This window comes from Acinonyx jubatus, chromosome X, assembly GCF_027475565.1.
Source record: "Acinonyx jubatus isolate Ajub_Pintada_27869175 chromosome X, VMU_Ajub_asm_v1.0, whole genome shotgun sequence".
Lineage (NCBI taxonomy): Eukaryota > Metazoa > Chordata > Mammalia > Carnivora > Felidae > Acinonyx > Acinonyx jubatus.
Window position 1 is genome coordinate 114,810,792 of NC_069389.1, and position 18,892 is coordinate 114,829,683.

Here is an 18,892-nt window from a genome sequence, read left to right on the forward strand (position 1 = left end):
GCCACTGAGGAGACTGACGGCGTCTCACCTGTAAATCTGGAAGGGTAGTTGTCTAGAGTCATTTGGAGGCATATCTTATAGGAAAGGGATTCAATTTCTGTACATTTACAGAGGGGAGAACTATTCACCGTAAAGGCGTGCCAGAGAGAAGAATGTGTTTGAACTCACATTGAGGTAGACCTGTTTGTTGCAGGATTCAGTCGGCTGAGACATCACTTTTGGGGAACATTGAAGAAGAGATCCAGTATTGAATTAGTCATGTCTAATGAAATGCATTGATATATGATAAATACCTAGCATATGGGCACACAACAAATGCACCGTTCATGCCCACTCTTTCCAGAAGGCAGATTGACAGTTCTCGTCTTTACTCACTGCCTGAACCTTTCCTTACCCTTTGACCAAACCTACCACTTCTTACCTTTTTCTTTTGTTTTGTTTTGTTTTTCTGCATCTCTAGGTATTTGCCTCTGATGCTCCCTTTGCCTGGAAGCCTTACCTAGTCCCATCCATGCCTTTGGAAATCACGCGAAAATGCTTCGAGCTGGATCCCACATGTCATCACCTCAACAAAAGCCTTTCCCTGAGCTGTTTAACCGACCGTGCTTCCTCAAAACAGTGTAAGTAGTCACTACCTTTTAGAGTCGATCGTACCTAAGTCTTTCCCCCATCAACTCGTAGACTTCTCATGGGACCGTTGTCTTAATCCATGGTCGTATTTGGCTCCTCCTCTTCTCCCCGCCCGGCAGCATATAGGTTATATATCCCAGTACCAGGCGCAGTCGGGGTGCTCAGTGCATGTTGGGTGAATGGAATGGAATGATAGGTCATCGGGTGAAAAGGTTAATACGAAAAGATGTGGACCTGACTCAGTGGTAACTGGTCAGAAGTCCTAAGACTGAGCCTCATTCGGGGTGAGCAGCTGATAGACATTTGGGGACCTTTCTCTGGAAAATCCATCTCCAGGTACACACATAAAGGTCCAGTAAAAGAACTGGAAAAATAAAGAAAAACAAGTCGGAGCCAGTTTAGGTTTTTACACCCAAACTGCTCACACCTAGAAGCACGGGCTTGTTTGTCTTCACTTGGATTTCTTTGCCAGTGGCTGTGACCTGCAGGGAGTTTTTCTCTTATTCCCTTTGCCTCTCAGTGAATAATTACAGCTTCCATGCTCTGTACTAAATCAAGGTATCTCATAAGAGCAGGCTAAACCACTGTTTCCTAGATAACTTCTAATACTTATCAGTGAATTATGGTGATGACAGCATCAGAATTTTAAATGATTTTTGTAGCCCCTCAAAATACATCCCATTGTAGTTCCATGCAAATTATCGTAGAAGGTTTCTGGTGGTAAATTCAAAGTAGTTGAGTCATCTTTTCTTTAAATAATTTTTAATCAGCCAACATTATACAATCTTGCATGCAATTAAAAATCTCATAGATGGTGGCTGAGGAATCTTTATGTTTCAGCAATTTAAAAATCTATGTCTGGCTTTGAGTTTTTCTGTTAAATCCCAGCGCTTTTGTTTTTCATCTGTTTCGAGCTTATGATAGGCATCTAGGCAAGACCAGTTGCGGAGATTAGCAACTGTTGTAGGTAGAGTTAAGTCCACGAATTACTACTGCATATTCATTTGTATTTACTTTCATTTAGGCATGTAAAATCACAACTTAATTTGGCAAAGGTTTTTTGTTTTGTTTTGTTTTGTTTTGTTTTTGCAATAATCAGTTCTACCACGAAGCACAAAATACTCTTTTTTCGTATTTGCAACAGATCTCATTTCATTCTTTATTCTCTGTCTCTATTTTCCCTTATCCAGGCTTTTTTTACATTAAATGTTTTTGGCCACCCTAGCCCACTAAACACCCCCGAAGTTCCACAATTTCTGCTGAGTTTACCCAGATTGCTCATGGAAGAGCCAACCTTTCGCTCTTCCAGCCCTGTGGGGTCATACGGCTTCTTCACATGCTTCACAATCCACCTACTCGTGTAGTTTTCTCAAATGCTATTGGACGGTGTTTTCTTTGTGATCATTTTTCTCTGGACACGTCTTGGTTTGATGATTTGATTCCATGTTTGGGTTTTTAATTCTTTTTTTTATTGTCTGATAAAGGTTGCGAGGTTCCAAGAAACCATCTGCGTGATTCACTTTGTATAAGGCTGTGCAAAATTAGGCTCCCAATAATTTTTAATGATGAATGCTCCCTTTTAAAAGGCAAACAAGAACTGTGGTTCTTTCCATTTAATATCGATTGCTGGCTAGGTTTGCTTCATTGTGCTGTAAGGGATTTGACTGGATTAGTATTTGTCCTGTTATGACTTGTTATGATGTGTTTCCAGAAAAGAGAAGAAAGGGAAAGGAAAATGTCTTCATAGGTTTCTTGCATCGTTTGTTCTATGGCTGACTCAATATTAGGAAGCTTGCTTCCCCTTTAGTCGTAGAACCGTATCCTAGACCAAAGATGTATATGGTCAGGTCAAAGAACGTATTATCGTTGAGCGCGCTCCGATGTTAGCGAAAGCTGTGTTCCAAGTGTATCGCACTATGTACACTAAGGTCATGACCGCTCACACCGACAGTGAATGTTATCGGGCACTTAGAAAAGACGCACATCACATAGCTCGTCAATGTACTTAGATGGTTAAAATAAACCCAACGCCTCAGTCTTGGTATGTTGCGATAGTCCACGCCAAGAAGGTAAACAAAGTTTATAAAAAGTTCCTTTTCACGTGTTCTGTGTGAAATCTGCTGGCGCCTTCAATTCTGACTATTTCAATACAGCTTCCTCTATCACAGCTGGTTGCCTGTGAATGAGAAATATTTAAATACACTGCTAAATTTTCTAAATGGAATTTTTAGAAATTCCACATTATGCATCTGGATATGCAATTTCAGCTAAATCATAGTACAGCATAGTAGTAATATATTTCTTACTTTTGGTAATTACTTTATTAGCTAATTAGTATTAAAACAGATTGCCAGAATACCTAATATGATTTCTTAACTGCTGCTTAGTGTTAAACAGTAAAACTGCTACCACTGGTAATTCACTGGGAGATTTTTAAATGTTCTTGTCACAGTAATAATAATTATAAATGAGTTGAAGTTAGATTCTTATATTCTTACAGCAATGGCGGTGGGATGGGCCTCACAACCTTTTCGGGAGAAATGAATGACTATAATATTTAACCACCCTAACCAGTTACCTGGGATGAATTTGACGAGCCTAGGACAGCTAGGAAATTTTCAAGCAAGATCAATAGGTCCAATAGTATAAAGAGGCCACATTTTTAACTTAATTTTTTATCTTTGTCTACTTCCTACTGCCCTTAGCACAGTTCATTGCCCATAACAGGTAGTCAGATAAGGTTTGCTGAGTGAGCGAATGGGTCTCTAGGGGTCCGAGATCTGTCCAGAGCGGGGGTAGGGTACATAGATGCTAAGTGTTTACGTGCCTTTTTCTCTATCCCCTGGGAAACATGAACGTTTGGGCGGCTTGCATACATTTTACGTAAGCCAGAGATCAAGTCAGCTGTGTATCGAGTGGGGACCCTGCCCTTAAAAAGGTATATTTGGCTAAAGTGACAAAAAATATAGTGTTCGAAAAATGAGTTTTCTATATGCAGATACTTGTAATAAGAACATTCATGCTGGAAATCTTTCACATATAGCTTCCAGAAACAAATTTTGAAAACATTCACCATCGGCTTGATACAGGACTCCTCAGTCATCTTGCAGCTACATGGGTGTCCCAGTGTCTTTTTCCCCCGAAAGCTATCCGGTAACCTTTGGTAGAGCGCTCACAGACGTGGGTTTTAATCACGGCCCTTCATTTTACTTGCTGTGTGGCCTTGGCCACGCAGCTACACGTAATCTCTTTGGGGTTCAACAGCTTCACGTATGAAATAGGGCAACATATCATCCATACCACAGGCTTATGGCGATCATTAAGTGAAGTCACGTACGTAAAGCACCTCTCACGTTATCATTGTCCAACGCATGCCAGTTTCCTCGCGCCCGCTTACCACAAAACGTCTTGCGTGAGCGGCTGTGAGAGTCTCTCACGCAAGCCCATGAACCTTTATCTCAGTAGCATTGTTTTGTTTTCCACAATCACTTTAAAATCTATGTACGTGCTTCAAAACCTGATGCAGTTCTGTTGTTCAGAATCGCTTCGTTGGTTTTTAAAGATTAAAGTTTTTTTAAGAGGTGAAAGTCGTGTATATTTCAAGTGTACAACCCGATGATTGGCTATCCATATACACAGCGAAATGATTGCTACCGTCAAGCCAATGAACGTGTCTCCTCACATAGTTGGCATTATTGTGTTTGTGATGAGGGCACCCGAAATCTACTTTCCTAGCAAATTTCCAATATTCAGTGTAGTGTTATTAACTGTAGTCACCATGCTGCACACTAGATCTACAAACGTATTCCTCCTACATAACTGCAACATTGTACCCTTTGGGAAGTATCTCCCTATTTCCCCCACCCCTTCACCCCTGGTCACCGCCATTTTTTTTTTTTTTTAGAGAATCTCTTTCTTGTTAGTCGGTATACTATTTGCCAGCCAGTGATCTCACCACCCAAAAGGAAGCATTATCACAACTTGTTTACTTTTGTTAACACATCCTCACGTTTACATGGCGGGTCTAGTTTATTAAGCTCCTCAAACGTAACAGAACAGCCAGGGAACACTCAACCAAGTTAAGTTTTTAGATAAAATGGATGTCATTTCTGCTATTCACGGGTTGGTCTCATAAGGCACAACAAATGGAACTTGCAAAGTGTCTTGATCACATCTGGAAATCATTACATCGCTGCGTTCTGCAGATGCATCCTCTCAAGTAACCTCAAGGCATTTACCAATGAACGCGATGGAAGAATAAGGCTCAATCAGCCTTCGGACCCTGCTGCAGGCAGATGCAGCAGACTTGACTGAGTTCTGAGGAAGGGGCCAATGTTCACTCAGTTCAGGGGACCATACATTTGAAGACTGCACTGCGTAGTACAGTGACTCTCTCAGATATTATATTTGGTAGGGGCCAACTTTGTGACGCTCTCAGAGAGGGAGTGTCCAGTTGCCTTAGGGCCAAAGCCAGGGTGATGAGGCATAATCCCCATGAAGAAAGCTTTAGTGGGTTAGAGACTGGTTTGTTAGTTAGTGAAAGATTAGTGATTGCCTAGGGGCATAGAAGATAAGGCACAAGGCCAGCTCATGGAGAAGGAACTGGGTGGCTAATCAGAATAAAAGGCACACGTAGAAAATAAAACGGGACAGTGCTCCTAGGGTATAAGCCACTGTAGGGAAATCCCATGGCTACAAATGGGACGATTAACTATGAATGATCAGTGCTAGAGATCTTTTTGAAGTGAGAGGTGAATCTGCTCTGGTCAGGTAGGAGTCCAAGTGAGGGATGTGGGTGAAGGAACACTTACTGCAACACATCAAAACATAGGTATTTACGTCATATTGTTCTGGGCCCCTTGCTGGAATAGAAAAAAAATCCAAAAATTCATATGGAATCTCAAGGGACCTTGAATTGCCAACCAATCTCAAAAAAGAACAAAGGTGGAGGCCTCACGCGTCCTGATTTTAAAACATATTACAAAGCTAAGATAATCAAAGCGGTGTGGTGCTAAAATCAAGACAGACGCGTAGATCAGTGGAATAAAAACCCTAAAAATAAACTCTCACATATATAATAAAATTATCTTCAACAAGGGTACTAAGACCACACAAATGGGAAAAGAACAGTCTCTTCAACAAACGGTGTGGGGAACACTGGATATCCACACACCAAAGAGTGAAGGTGGACCCTTACCTTACACCATATACAAAAATTAACTCGCAATGAATTAAAGAGCTAAACTAAACATAAGACCTAAATCTCTAACACTCGTAGAAGACAACAGAGGGGAAAATCTTCATGGCACTGGTGTTGGAATAGTTTCTTGGGTATGATACCAAGAGCATAAGTGACAAAAGCAGAAACAGATAAATGAGACTTCATTGGACTTAAAAACTTCTGCACATTAAAGGAAACAACAGAGTGGAAAGGCAACCTATGGAATGACAGAAGATAGTGTATCTGATAAGTGGTTTAAATCCAGAATATATAAAGAACTCCCACAATCCAACAAGGAAAAACAAGTAACCTGATTTTAGAAATGAGCAAAGGACCTGAATAGGAATTTCTCCAAAGAAAACATACACATGATCAACAAGCGTATGAAGATATGGCCAACATCACAATCATGAGAGAAAGGCAAATCAAAACCACGGTGAGATATTACCTCACACCCATTAGGATGGCCACTATGGAAAAACCAGGAAATAACGAGTGCCGGCAAGGATGTGGAGAAAACGGAACCTTGTACGTTGCTGGTGGGAATGTACAATGGTGTCGCCACAATGAAAATAGTATGGGGGTTCCTTAAAAAGTTAGAAATAGAGTTATCGTATGATCTAGCAATCCCACATCTGGATATATATCCAGAGAATTGAAATCAAGATCTCAAATAGATATTCGTACACCCATTTCACTGCAGTATTCACAACATCCGAGAGGTAGAAGCAGTCCAAATGTCCATTGTCTGGTGAATGGATGAAGAAAAGGAATATACATACAATGGAATATTAGCCTTTAAAAAGGAATGAAATCCTGGAATGGCTGGGTGACTCAGTCGGTTAAGTGTCTGACTTCGGCTCAGGTCATGATCTCATGGTTCGTGGGTTCAAGGCCCGTGTCGGGCTCTGTGCTGACAGCTCAGAGATTGGTGCCTGCTTCGGATTCTGTGTCTCCCTCTCTCTCTGCCCCTTCCCCACTCATGCTCTGTCTCTCCCTCTCTCTCAAAAATAAATTAAAAAAAAAAAAAAGGGAAGGCAATCCTGTCATATGCTACAACATGGATGAACCTTGGGGACATTTTGATGAATGAAATAAACCAGTTGCAAGAAGACAAATACTATATGATTCCACTTATATATGAGCTATCCAGACTGGTCAACACCTTGGAAACAGAAAGTAGAATGTTGGTTGTCAGGGGCTGGGGGAAGAGAAAACGAAGAATTGTTTGACGGGTTCATTGTTCCAAGCCTCTGTGGCTGCAGTTATGACTATAGCAAACAAAATCGATAGTAAAGCCTCAAAAAAAGAAGGGCTTGCATATGTGCTCTGTGTGAACCAGGTTGCTTCACACTATCCAAAGGTCACACAACCAGTTAGCTGTGAGCTGGAAGCCAGACCTGATTATGGATCCAAAGGGTTTTCCTCTGGAGTTTCTCTCTCCCACCTTACCCTCTGCTAGCGTGGCACCTGGCACACAGGGACTCCTCTAGTAAAAATTCTGGAAGAGATGAATGCCTCCCACATGACCTAATCGCTTCCCTCCTTTGGTAGCTGAGGGAAAAGAAAATATTTTCCTCGGTCTTCTGGAAAGGTACCAGACCAAGCAATTCTGTATGTAAAGAATATGGCTGCTGCTTAATAAAGTGCACCTGACATAATGGCGCTAAAATATTTCAAAAGACAAAATTCTGGAAAGAGATAAAAAAATGGAGCGTCGTCATTACCTGTCTCCATTGGAGACAGCGTCCACCGAATGTGTAGTTTTGAACCTGTGGGATTTCCTACGGTGTGTGCCTTGCCCCCAAATACGTGTTTGCTACTGATTTAGAAGCACATTCAACGTGATAATTCTGGAACCTTTGGCTTTCCTCAGAGTAGTTCCAAAATCTATTATGTTATATATTTCTTTCAGCCACCAGGTGGCATGTGCTTTGTTGCTGAAATATACAATTAAAATGTATAATCAAAATGTATCCTGAAGAGAGAAATTATAGCAAGTCTTACATATCTAACAAAAAATAATGATAGTGGACTTACCATGAATTCAATCAGCAAAAACCCACATGCTACTCAATTTGACAGTCATGAGCATGCTACCTGGAGACCTGAGGAACTTTAGCGTAGACCTTTGTCCTCGCAAAGAGCTCACAAATAAAATTTTAACTGATTTCAAATAGCTGAGCATAATTATCTAAAATTATACTTTCTTCACTTAAGGCATTGATTTCGTTAGTGACCTGGTCTTGTAAGACGGAGGTAAAAAAAAAAATCTATTTTCTCAATTCTATTATGATTTGTGACCCTGCTTATCCATGATAAAACCTCACACCAGTACAAATAAAGGCAAAGATATGCTTCACGTGAAGAAAACTGCCCAGTATTAAGAAAAAAAATAGAAGGCAATTACTCATTTTATTTTCAAAAGCCATTCTACACAAGGATTCACAGCAGCGTTGCCCAAAAGAGAGAATTTTTTAATTTAACTCCTCATCCGACATCACGAGGAAGGGAAAGAGGCCAACCAGGGGCTTACGAAGTTGTACCAGCCCTCTGGGGCTGGACGAGTCTTTGGGAATGTGGCAAGATACAATCAACCGTTTTTTCCCCTTCTCGATACTTTGTTTTTCTTTCTACCTCCAATCCCAAATGCAAGTAGCTAAACCTTTTTGTATTCACCATTCAGGAGAGCCATCTGCCAAGGCACAAAGCAGGGGAAATGGTTTTCTTAGTCTTGGTTTCCAAAATCTTATACTCCTAAAGAATGGCTGTGACTACTGACATAGGAAAAAAAAAAAAAAAAAGATACATGAGGGAAAAATAGCATTGTATGAGCAAGGGAGCTGAGGAAACAGGTTTTTCTCAGAGGCTAAAATAGATCTCCATGGGTAGAGAGGAGCGAGGCATTTGCAGCTCCCAGCGAAGGATGTCGATATTCCGCTTCCCAGGTAGAGAGCTCTGGGGAGGTGCCACACTCCAAAGAGAATGAATGGTTTGGGGTATGTTTAGACACAAGGTGCCTTAGAGACAGCTTCACACACGGGGATTTGTCTGCCTCAAAGTAGCGGGGAGACAGTGCAAAGGGTCCTGTGTGCTAAGGGAAAACAGTCCTTTTCCATGACATAAAATATTTTCTAAAATGGGCAGACAGTTGGGTCAATGAGCATGCACAGAACTTACTATAATGGAGTCTGAGAAGTGCCCAGGTAGAGGCTGGCACAGGATATTGCCAAAGCACGTGAAGGAACAAGGGAGCTACGTAACACCCCCAGACAGAAATAGGCCTCACCTAGATAGGCTTTTATTGTCTGTAGTCGTCAGTACTCGTGGGTGGGCGTGTTCACGTAGCTTGGTGCTCTTCGGTACCCGATTTATTCTTGGATGTAACCAGGAGGGTCTCCTCAACCCAGGTAGCTATTTGTAACACCACTCAAGGGGGGCTTGAACTTGAGGCTTCATGAGAACAAGAATGCCCGTTGGGACTGTGCCCACACTCTGGAATTAGAATCTCATGTCTACATAGTTATGTATAATAAACTCTGCGGGGACTGCAGAGGGCTCTGATCCTGTTTCCAGAATGGCGAGGAGAAGAGCTCTCATCCTTTCTAAATGGATTCTTCTGGCCCATGAATCCCGGTTTGTGTTGGAATATCTATATCTTATTTGGGCTACCTTAATTACTGATCTCGGACGGTTCTTAATCTTTGCTCACCAACACCAGGGATGGCTACCTAATGTCATGGGTCTTCATGTCTCTGACCTGAAGACCTCGGGATTGGTGGCCCTTTTCTTTGAAAGCTACAATAGTGGAAAGAGCAGTCTAACATTTGTTGGGTATGAACTATGTGTGAGAATCTCTTCTAGGCATTATACGTGTATTACTTATTTTAGTACTCATCACACACAACGTGTGGTTCTCTTACATGAAGAGTCTCCCTTAATTTCAACCGAAACTGGAAACAGATCCCTGATTTTGCTATCGTGGCATTTCGTAGTCAACACCATTAAAAACTCCCACAAGCACGCATGGGTTTAGGACTTGACTGTGTACCCGCTTCACGTTCAACATCATGGAGACGACACCAGGATTAGCTATTCCTGGAGGAGTAAGAGAAGGCTTCGTAAGTAAAGTTACGCTTAAACTTTGACTTATAAGGTGACTAGCAATTTGATGTGAGGGGTAGGGATGAGAATAGCCCACCAGAGGGAGCGGTATGTATAAAGAAAGATCTCTAGAACGGGAGTGCTTGGCTTATTTTAGGAACGGCAAAAATTTGGTTCATCGTGTATAGTGAAGGGGATGTGCAGAGGCATGCACCTGAAAACCATACCCCCTGGGGCTGATGAACCAAAGCAAACCACTCAGCTAGTGAGCGAGCCTAGGCGGCTGTCCAGCCTCTCCACGCCCCACTGGTGGTTCCCTACTCACTGTTACTTAACATAATAGCTGCCAAAGAGTGGTAAAAATAAAGTTTCTTTATGGAAAAGAAAAAGGCTGGAAAAGAAAGTCAAATGCTAGAGCTGTTGAGGGAAGTGTAGGATCCAGTCAAGTCAAGTTCCTTAGTCCAAAAACAGAAATTGTGAGCAAAAATAATTAATGGTATGTAGAATTTAGTAGCCGTTTGAACTTATGGCATAAATAGGCCCAGTGAATGCTCAAGACGGGAACAAGAAAAAGTAATTCAAAGAACTACTCATCGGCACCCCATTAACAATTCAGTGAAAATTTTAAAAATAGCATTTAACTTCCAGCTAGATGTTTTACAGCATGTTAAGAGGGAAAGTATTTACAATAATGGCTTCTCGCATAGTTGGAATACACTAAGTCTTAGACCTGATGCCTCCGAAATGTACAAAGGTCCATTGTAACCCAATTTTGTGTCCCTCTGTGTCTCACCAAATATTAACTTCAAGTTATTTTCCAAGCTTTCACATCATTCTCAGATGTATTCCTTATGATAAGTGCTTAATCTTATGCCATACCAATACAATTCTTGCCATATGCTGAAATCTCTGGCTGAACATTTAAGTTGTTTACGGGTTTTGTTCCATTAATAAAAAAGGTGACCATAGACATTTTAATAAAACAAACTTCTACAACTTTGTTTTTCTGATTAGTCGCTTAGAATAAATTTCCACATGCCGAATCGTTGGGCAAACGGGTAGGAATATTCTGTGTCTCTTGACAGGCGCCACACATTCTCCACTGAAAGGGCCGCATTCACATGGTGCTGGCCATAAATGAGCACACTTCTCACAGCCTGCCCAGTGCTGGGATTTATCATTATATTTATGTTTCCTTTTTTATTAGATCAAAAATATCATGGATTTCCTTTTTTATTATATGTGAGTCTCATTTGGTTAAAGTTTGCATTTCTTTTTTTTAAATGTTTATTTATTTTTGAGAGAGAGAGAGACACAGAATTTGAAGGAGGCCCCAGGCTCCGAGCTGTCAGCACAGAGCCCGACATGCGGCTCAAACTCACGAACCACGCGATCATGACCTGAGCTGAAGTCAGATGCTTAACTGACGTAGCCACCCAGGCGCCCCTAAAGTTTGCATTTCTCTAACTCCTTAGCCAAGTTGAACTTACATTTTACGTATATTTGCTTTTTGTATTTCTTGTGAGAACTGACCCTTCAGGTCAATTGATAATTTATTGGCCTGAGATTTGGGGGTCACTGCCTACCTGTCTTCATCCATATGGCTCTCGTCTGGGTAGTTACCACAGTTATCCAGTATACTTTGCATTCACAGACACGGTTTGATGCATGTCTATTCTCCACTGGCTACTGTTGCCCATTAAGCAAGTCATTTGCGGAAAGGAAAGAAGTAGAAGGGTGTAGACTTAAAAAAAAACGCCATCATTAAGGAAGTTAATAAGTGAGGAACAGTAATCACCGACCTTTTGTGATTCAAGAAAACAAAGGGATATTATGGCAACAGTGTAAATAATTATGACGTTACTATAGCAACTGGGATGGACCGCTGTAGAGCTGAATATTCAGATTCAGTTTCCGGAAACATTCAAATATTCAATTACTTATTTGAAGCTTAGCTCAAATGAAGATTTCTTTGGACAATTTCAAAGCATGCCCTCTGTAAGTGTTTTTAGAGTCATGTAGGTATAATTGAAAGCACGGATGTTGGCTGCGAATATTTCATGAACAGACTTTTCGTGGCTGTCTTGGCAATTGTGGTTGGATAGGGCCAGTTAAGATTTCAAATAACGTTAATATTCGTGGATTTTGTAGACTGACTTCAGGTTACTTTATAAAATGTGTAAGAGTTGGGGATTCTTTTCTACAGAATATCTTATACTACTACTAAGAGTAATAATATGTCGGAGGCATTGGGTCATGATTATGTTAACTAAAAAAATGGAATTACATATAAAATATGTATTATAATGATATGTAAACAAGTTAAGATGCTTAAAGATAATATCCAGTGTGATGAGCACTAGGCATTGTGCATGTGTTAATTTTTTTAATACTCATCCCAGCGCTACAAAGTAGTGTTGGGGGGGGGCAAATAATTTTCCCTCTACCCTTTTCAGTTATGGGCTGAGATTCCCTATAGTAAAAGACAGATTTGGGGCACTTGGGTGGCTCAGTCGGTTGAGTGTCCGACTTCGACTCAGGTCATGATCTCGCGTTCATGGGTTCGAGCCCCACATCGGGCTCTCTGCTGACAGCTCAGAGCCTGGAGCCTGCTTCGGATTCTGTGTCTCCCTCTCTCTCTGCCCCTGCCCCACTCGTGTTCTGTCTCTGTCTCTCTCTGTCTCAAAAACAACTAAACATTATAAAAAAAAGAGACAGATTTACAGAGAAAAACAAACAAATTTATTAGCATGTATACTTCAGGCATACAGGAGAGATAGATATCCAGGAAAAATGAGTAGGTCAAAGGGATGCCTTTAGAATTCAGGATTAATACCATCTTAACAGGGAAAGAGGAGGGGGGAATATAGGCCTTTCAGAAGAGGGTAAATAATATTTAGGAAAGCTGGCTAGGTCCTCAGAAGAAGAATGGATGGCGGGGCGCCTGGGTGGCTCAGTCGGTTAAGCCTCTGACTGGCTCAGGTCATGATCTCATGGTGTGTGAGATCGAGCCCCACGTCGGGTTCTGTGCTGACAGCTCGGAGCCTGGAGCCTGTTTCGGATTCTGTGTCTCCCTCTCTCTCTGCCCCTCCCCTGCTCATGTTCTCTCTCTGTTTCCAAAATAAATAAAACATTAAAAAAAATTAAAAAAATAGGACTTTCTTATTAAAAAACAGAAGAAGAAGAATAGATGGAAGGTATGACAGTCTGTGACAAAGTTTATCTGGGTGTAGCGTTGACTTCTAGTCTCCTCTCCTGTGATCAGAGCCGATCTTCCCTGGTTGATGAAACTCCCAGGGAGAGGGTCTATGACAACTGAGTTCCTTTCGGATGATCTTGTCTTTAGGCACGTAAGGGAAGGTCAGGGAAAGCCTCTTCTTGCACTTGCTGTTCTCAAGTGCCTGCAGCCCAAAAGAATCAATATGTCAAAGTGGCGTATTTTGGGGTGGCATATTCTGCTACCCTTCCGTGGGTATTGTTACAAGTCCATTCTGTAGGCGAAGAAACACCGGCATAAAAGGTTATATATAACAGATGCATTTAGATGGTGGGGATACTCTCTTATTTTCCATTTTTCTAGATTTTCAAATTTTCTATTATAAACATGCCTCCCTTTTATACTGGTAAAAATAGAGTATGCTTTTAAAAGCTTTCGCATCTTTCATGCTGACTGGGACACACGTTCAGCCTCGCACCTGCTCGTAGAGACGACAAGTGTCAGCTTCAGCCATCCAGATGGGCATCCGAGTAGTCACCGTCTGTGTCTTCAGTTCTACCCACAGGACACAAAGGCAGAACAGCCAACATCAGAAAAAGCTGTCCCTTCTCTTTATGAAATAATAAAGGATAAAAAAGACGTAAGACACGATTGATCTCACAAGAGGGGTGTGCAAACAAACAGCCTCCTGGTGAAACCAGCGAGAACATTGTGGTTTTGGTAGAGTTTTTGTCAGAGAAGAGGAAAACAATAGTTTGCTGCAAACTCCAGCTGAAAATATAGGATGTCACAAGGATTTTTTTTAGACCTTATGATGATGTCAACTGCAGTGAAAATACGCCCCCTTCCATTCTCAAACATGAAAGCTTTGAATTCAAAGCCTTTCTTACAACACAGTTAAATGTAGCAAAGGAAAAATGGTCACCTCAAAAGGCGCCCAAATAACGTGATAAAAAGCAGTTAAATTCCATTCATCCTGACAAGCATTTATCGAGTGCGTGACATGGACGAGGGGCAGGTAAGGCAAGGCGCTAAGAATACAGAGATGAATAAACCATGCTTCTTGGCTCATCACAGGTTTGCACCTATTGGGAACGCAGGCATGACAACAGTTCATTTGGTATGATGGGAGAAGTATAAGAAATGCTTTGCAAGGCACTGGAGTTGCTACGACCTACAAGGACCACCCTTATGGGGCGGGCAATGTGTCTAGTCTGTAAACTTTGTAAAGGCCAGGGCCATGACTGTTTTGCTCTCTCTCCACTGTATAATCAAAGCTTGAGCCAACCACCTGGCCTTAAGTGAGAGGAAGAGCGGCCAGAGTCCCCCTCTGCCATCCCGATGTTTCTGCTAGAACAGGGGCTGGAAATTTATGGATCAAGTCCTGCCATGTTTTCGTATGGCCCACAAGCTGAGGATGGTTTTGACATTTCAAATGGTTACGTAACGCCCATGTTTTACCTCTTAGCTTACAAAAGCTAACATATCTTCCATCTGGTCCTTTACAGGCAAAGTTTGCTCCCCGTGCCAGAACTTAAGAGAGCTGAGCTGGTAGACAGGTCGTGAACAGCTTCATTCCACATCGCCAGTCTTTGCTACATGAGAGGAATTAGCTCTCTGGTATATTTAGGGGGATCTCTAGCAACTCTTAGAGGAATGATCGAGACCGACGTCGACCTCCCGTAGAGGCTCAACATAAGGCCATGACTAGACTCTGGACTTTGTAAGTGCAAGAAAGAGCACAAGTCACTTCTTCCCTGAGTCCTGGCCCATCATAGACATTCAGCACAGTTTTGATGAATGGATGAATAGGTGAATGAATGAATCACAGAGGAGAAAATCGCTTTGTGTTTCAATTTAGGCGGCACTGAAGTGAACCATACAGCTTTAGTAATTCTCAGAGATAAAAAATAGGATAGTTCTGCCGATTCAGTCTAAGCTGGTATCTCTAGTTGTGGCCAATCATAACACCCCCCGCCTCTTTCTGTCCGTGTGTTCATTTCTATTGCTTCCATGGACACCTGCCTTTCACATGCAACTTTCATAGACATTGCTTTAGTCTGTCTGGTTTAATTCTGATTCGCTCAACTTGTCTTTGAGACCCAGACTCCCCATTTCCACACTTACAATTTTCTTTCATTTTTAACTTGAACAATTTTTTTTGGATTACTTTTTTAGATAACCGAATTAGAGTTTGTCACCTATATTTCTAGGCCGTATCGAGATGTTATCCATTGCAGGAGCCGGATGTGATTTGAATGGATATTTTAGTAGTTTGCCAATTTAAATTGGCAAAAGGAGGGGTGGCTCCGTTGGTTGAGTGTCCGACTTCAGCTCAGGTCATGATCTTACAGTTTGTGGGTTCGAACCCCGCGTGGGGCTCTGTGCTGACAGCTGGGAGCCTGGAGCCTGCTTCGGATTCTGGGTCTCCCGCTCTCCCTGCCCCTCCCCCACTCATGCTCTTGCTCAAAAATAAATAAACGTTAACAAATTTTTTTTTAATTCTTAAAAATTAAATAAATAAATAAATAAATAAATAAATTGACAAGAGGCAAATGTGCTTGTTAATTTAGAAAATCCAAGCAATTCACAAATAGAGGTGGTAATTAAAGTGCCCTTTGATTGTCCTGGATTCCCAGTACCACATCATTTCCCTGCCCCTCCCTTTCTCACAGAGGAAATTGTTTTACTAATCAGACATACCTTGCACATTAAAAATTTTTTTTAAATGTTTATTTATTTTTGAGAAAGAGAGAGAGAGAGAGAGAGAGAGTGCGAGCTGGAGAGGGGCAGAGAGAGAGGAGACAGAATTTGAAGCAGGCCCCAGGCTCCGAGCTGTCAGCACAGAGTCCGATGCGGGACTCAAACCCCCGAACCGTGAGATCATGACCTGAGCCCAAGTCGGACGCTTAACCGATAGCCACCCAGGCGCCCCACTCTGCACATTTTTAAATACATTTACACACACAAATACACACACAAAGGGGTGTGTTGTCTTGTATTAGGCGTAAATGACATAAGTCATAGTGTATATAGACTTTCAGCATATTTTCCCCTATAAACCTTTTCCTATATTAATATCTCATCCTATTTAATTTTCCACAGAAGTGAATAGTACGCATGTACTGTAATTTATTTAATTAATTGATCTTTAAGAATGAATAATCATGTCATTTAGAGCATTATAGCCATTCATGTGGAGTTTTTCATTTCCCTCCATTCACTAGCCACTTATTTTTATCTTTGTCCATTTCCCCTTTATCCCTTAAATCATATAAGAACTCCAGGGAGGAGACTCTCTCAAACAGCATCATTTTTCTTGGACTGGAGGGCCTCATATATCTGTAAGATGAAGGCTCATTTTCTCCCAAGAATATCTTTTAAGGTGTCTTAGAACCGCATGTAATGTTTCAATTATTTCTCAAATCATTTTCTGGACCTGGATTACATTCTTGACGATGTTTCTTTCTTTTTTTTTTTTTTTTTAACATTTATTCATTTTTTGAGAGACAGGGCACGAGTGGGGGAGGGGCACAGAGAGAGAGGGAGACACAGAATCCGAAGCCGGCTCCAGGCTCCAGGCTCCGAATTGACAGCACAGAGCCCGACGTGGGGCTCGAACTCATGGACCGTGAGATCATGACGGAAGTCAGAGATCATGAAGTCAGACGCTTAACCGACTGAGCCACCCAGGTGCCCGTCAATGGGGAATGACAATGGATGGGGTATTCAGGAAAGTTAAGGAGTTTAGGGCTCCTTGGATGGAGAGTGCATGTAGAGGCCAAGTTCGTAAGGGCAGGGTCGGGCGATGGAATACGACTTCATCTTGAGAGTGACGGGGAACCACCAAAGGATTTTCAGCAAAGGCTTGAAAAGATGACATACGGGCTTTAGAACGGGGGTCAGGAAACTGTTTTCTGTAAAAGGCCAGATGATCAACATTTTAGGCTTTGAGGGCCATCTACGGTCCCTGGTGCGTATTCTTTTTCTTTTTCCTCTTTTTTCTCCTTCTCCTCCTTTTCCTCTCCTTCCTTCTCTTGTATCTCCTCCTCCTCCTCCCTTTACAACTCTTTTGAAGAGGTTACAACCATTGTCATCTCAAGCACCATACAAAAACACGCAAAGGGCTGGGTTTTGGCCTTGGGGCCTAGTCGGAGGACCTCCATTTGAGAAGACAGTGGTTTGAAGTCATGGCGGACCATTGCGGGTGGGAATGGCAGAGCGGGGACCAGTGAGGCTGTGGGTCTGACTGGCAGTGTTGTTCCCTCGGAAGCCCGGGCAGGGTTGTGGGTTAGGGGCACCGCAGCCTTCTTTTGAGTCCTGGGGTGTTGAGAGGACGTTGCTGGCAAAGGCAGCATCCGAGAGGTCTGCAGGCCAGCTCCACCGTCAAAGATGCAGAGACAGGCTGAGACTGCGCGGAGTGGTTCAAAAAGTGCAGACGGATAGAGGAGGAATTCCATGAGGGATTCATGAAACTTTTTATGTGCAGCTCCTGGCCTCAGCGTGGGTGACCCGGAAGCACTTAAAAGGGCGGATGCAGAACAGACGGTTAGGGAAGCAAATCATTTAACACTCCATTAACTGGAACCACATGTGAAACCGTGCTGAAGAAACAGTTTTAAAAAGAACTCTATCTTCTTGTGACTTAAAACTTACTTCCTTCTATGTGTCACAATAGGTGTGCAAACACTAATGATGCGGGCTGCTCATACAGAAGGGAATGGAGATGTGCTATCAGAGTTGCTAGAATTTACCTTCTACGAACAAGCTCACCACCTGTGTGCTTCCATATCTTTCCTGGGCGAGATGGCTTTACATACCATCATCTATCCACAGTAATTTGCAAGCTGACGTAAGGCTAAAATGTGCTTAGAAAGTTTGTCCACTGCCTATACCCTCGGGAAACACATATCTTCTAAAGTTCAATTGCCACATTAAACATTTACCACTTACCTTTCAAACTTCCTCCTCCGAACAGAGATTTCCCTACCAGTCTTCTGCTCTGAATTCCGACTTTATATGTGCGATTCTTCGCATGAACAATTTCTGAGATATTCAAGAGCTCAGAAACCATGGCAAATTCTCGGCAGGGAAAAAACATTCAAGTTTATAAATTTGGGCATTAAGCAAATTAGACCCTATTATGACAAAGAGACCTTTGGTTTTCATGCATGATGTGATAGAAAAAAGATAACAGAAGAATGTCATTCAATGTTAATCTGCACATTTCATTTTTATCCTAATTGTGTGCAAATGAAAAGGGTCTCTGAACATTCAAAAGGGTTTTTCACTACTCATTAACCACATATAAATGCATGGGCAGTGGTTGGCCCCAGAAAATTGCCTTGAAGGTCACTCGAATGTATAGCTTCTGGTTAAAGGGCAGACCTTTCCTCCCAGGCCTCATCAATTCTGTGGCTCTCCGTAGTTAGACTTGCTAATAATCGTGGAATTTATTACCAGCTCTGATGGGGACTGGGTCATCGTCTGTGCACCAGGGTCAAAGTAAAAAGAATACGGTCATGTGATTCAATGCGTGACCTCAAGCCACATTTAAACGGTTACAGCCCTAGCTCTTCAGAGATCAGATTCTAGTAGAGCTCGGATTCATTCCCACACGTGCACCTGTTGCCCAGCCAAAGCAAACTACCGGAAGGCCCTCGATGTTTCAGCTCTTCGTTTGCTTTGCCTCCGCGCGAGAGAAGCACTCTTTCCACCTA

At 42.1% G+C, this 18,892-nt stretch overlaps 1 long non-coding RNA gene across 1 annotated transcript in view; it reads left to right on the forward strand.

The window, feature by feature from the left end:
• Positions 1 to 315: 315 nt before the first annotated feature.
• Positions 316 to 18,892, forward strand: part of LOC128311464 (uncharacterized) — a 293,321-nt gene continuing 274,744 nt past the window's right edge. The window contains exon 1 of the long non-coding RNA XR_008289881.1: positions 316 to 620. This is a non-coding gene — a long non-coding RNA (uncharacterized LOC128311464). The remainder of the gene's footprint in view (positions 621 to 18,892) is intronic.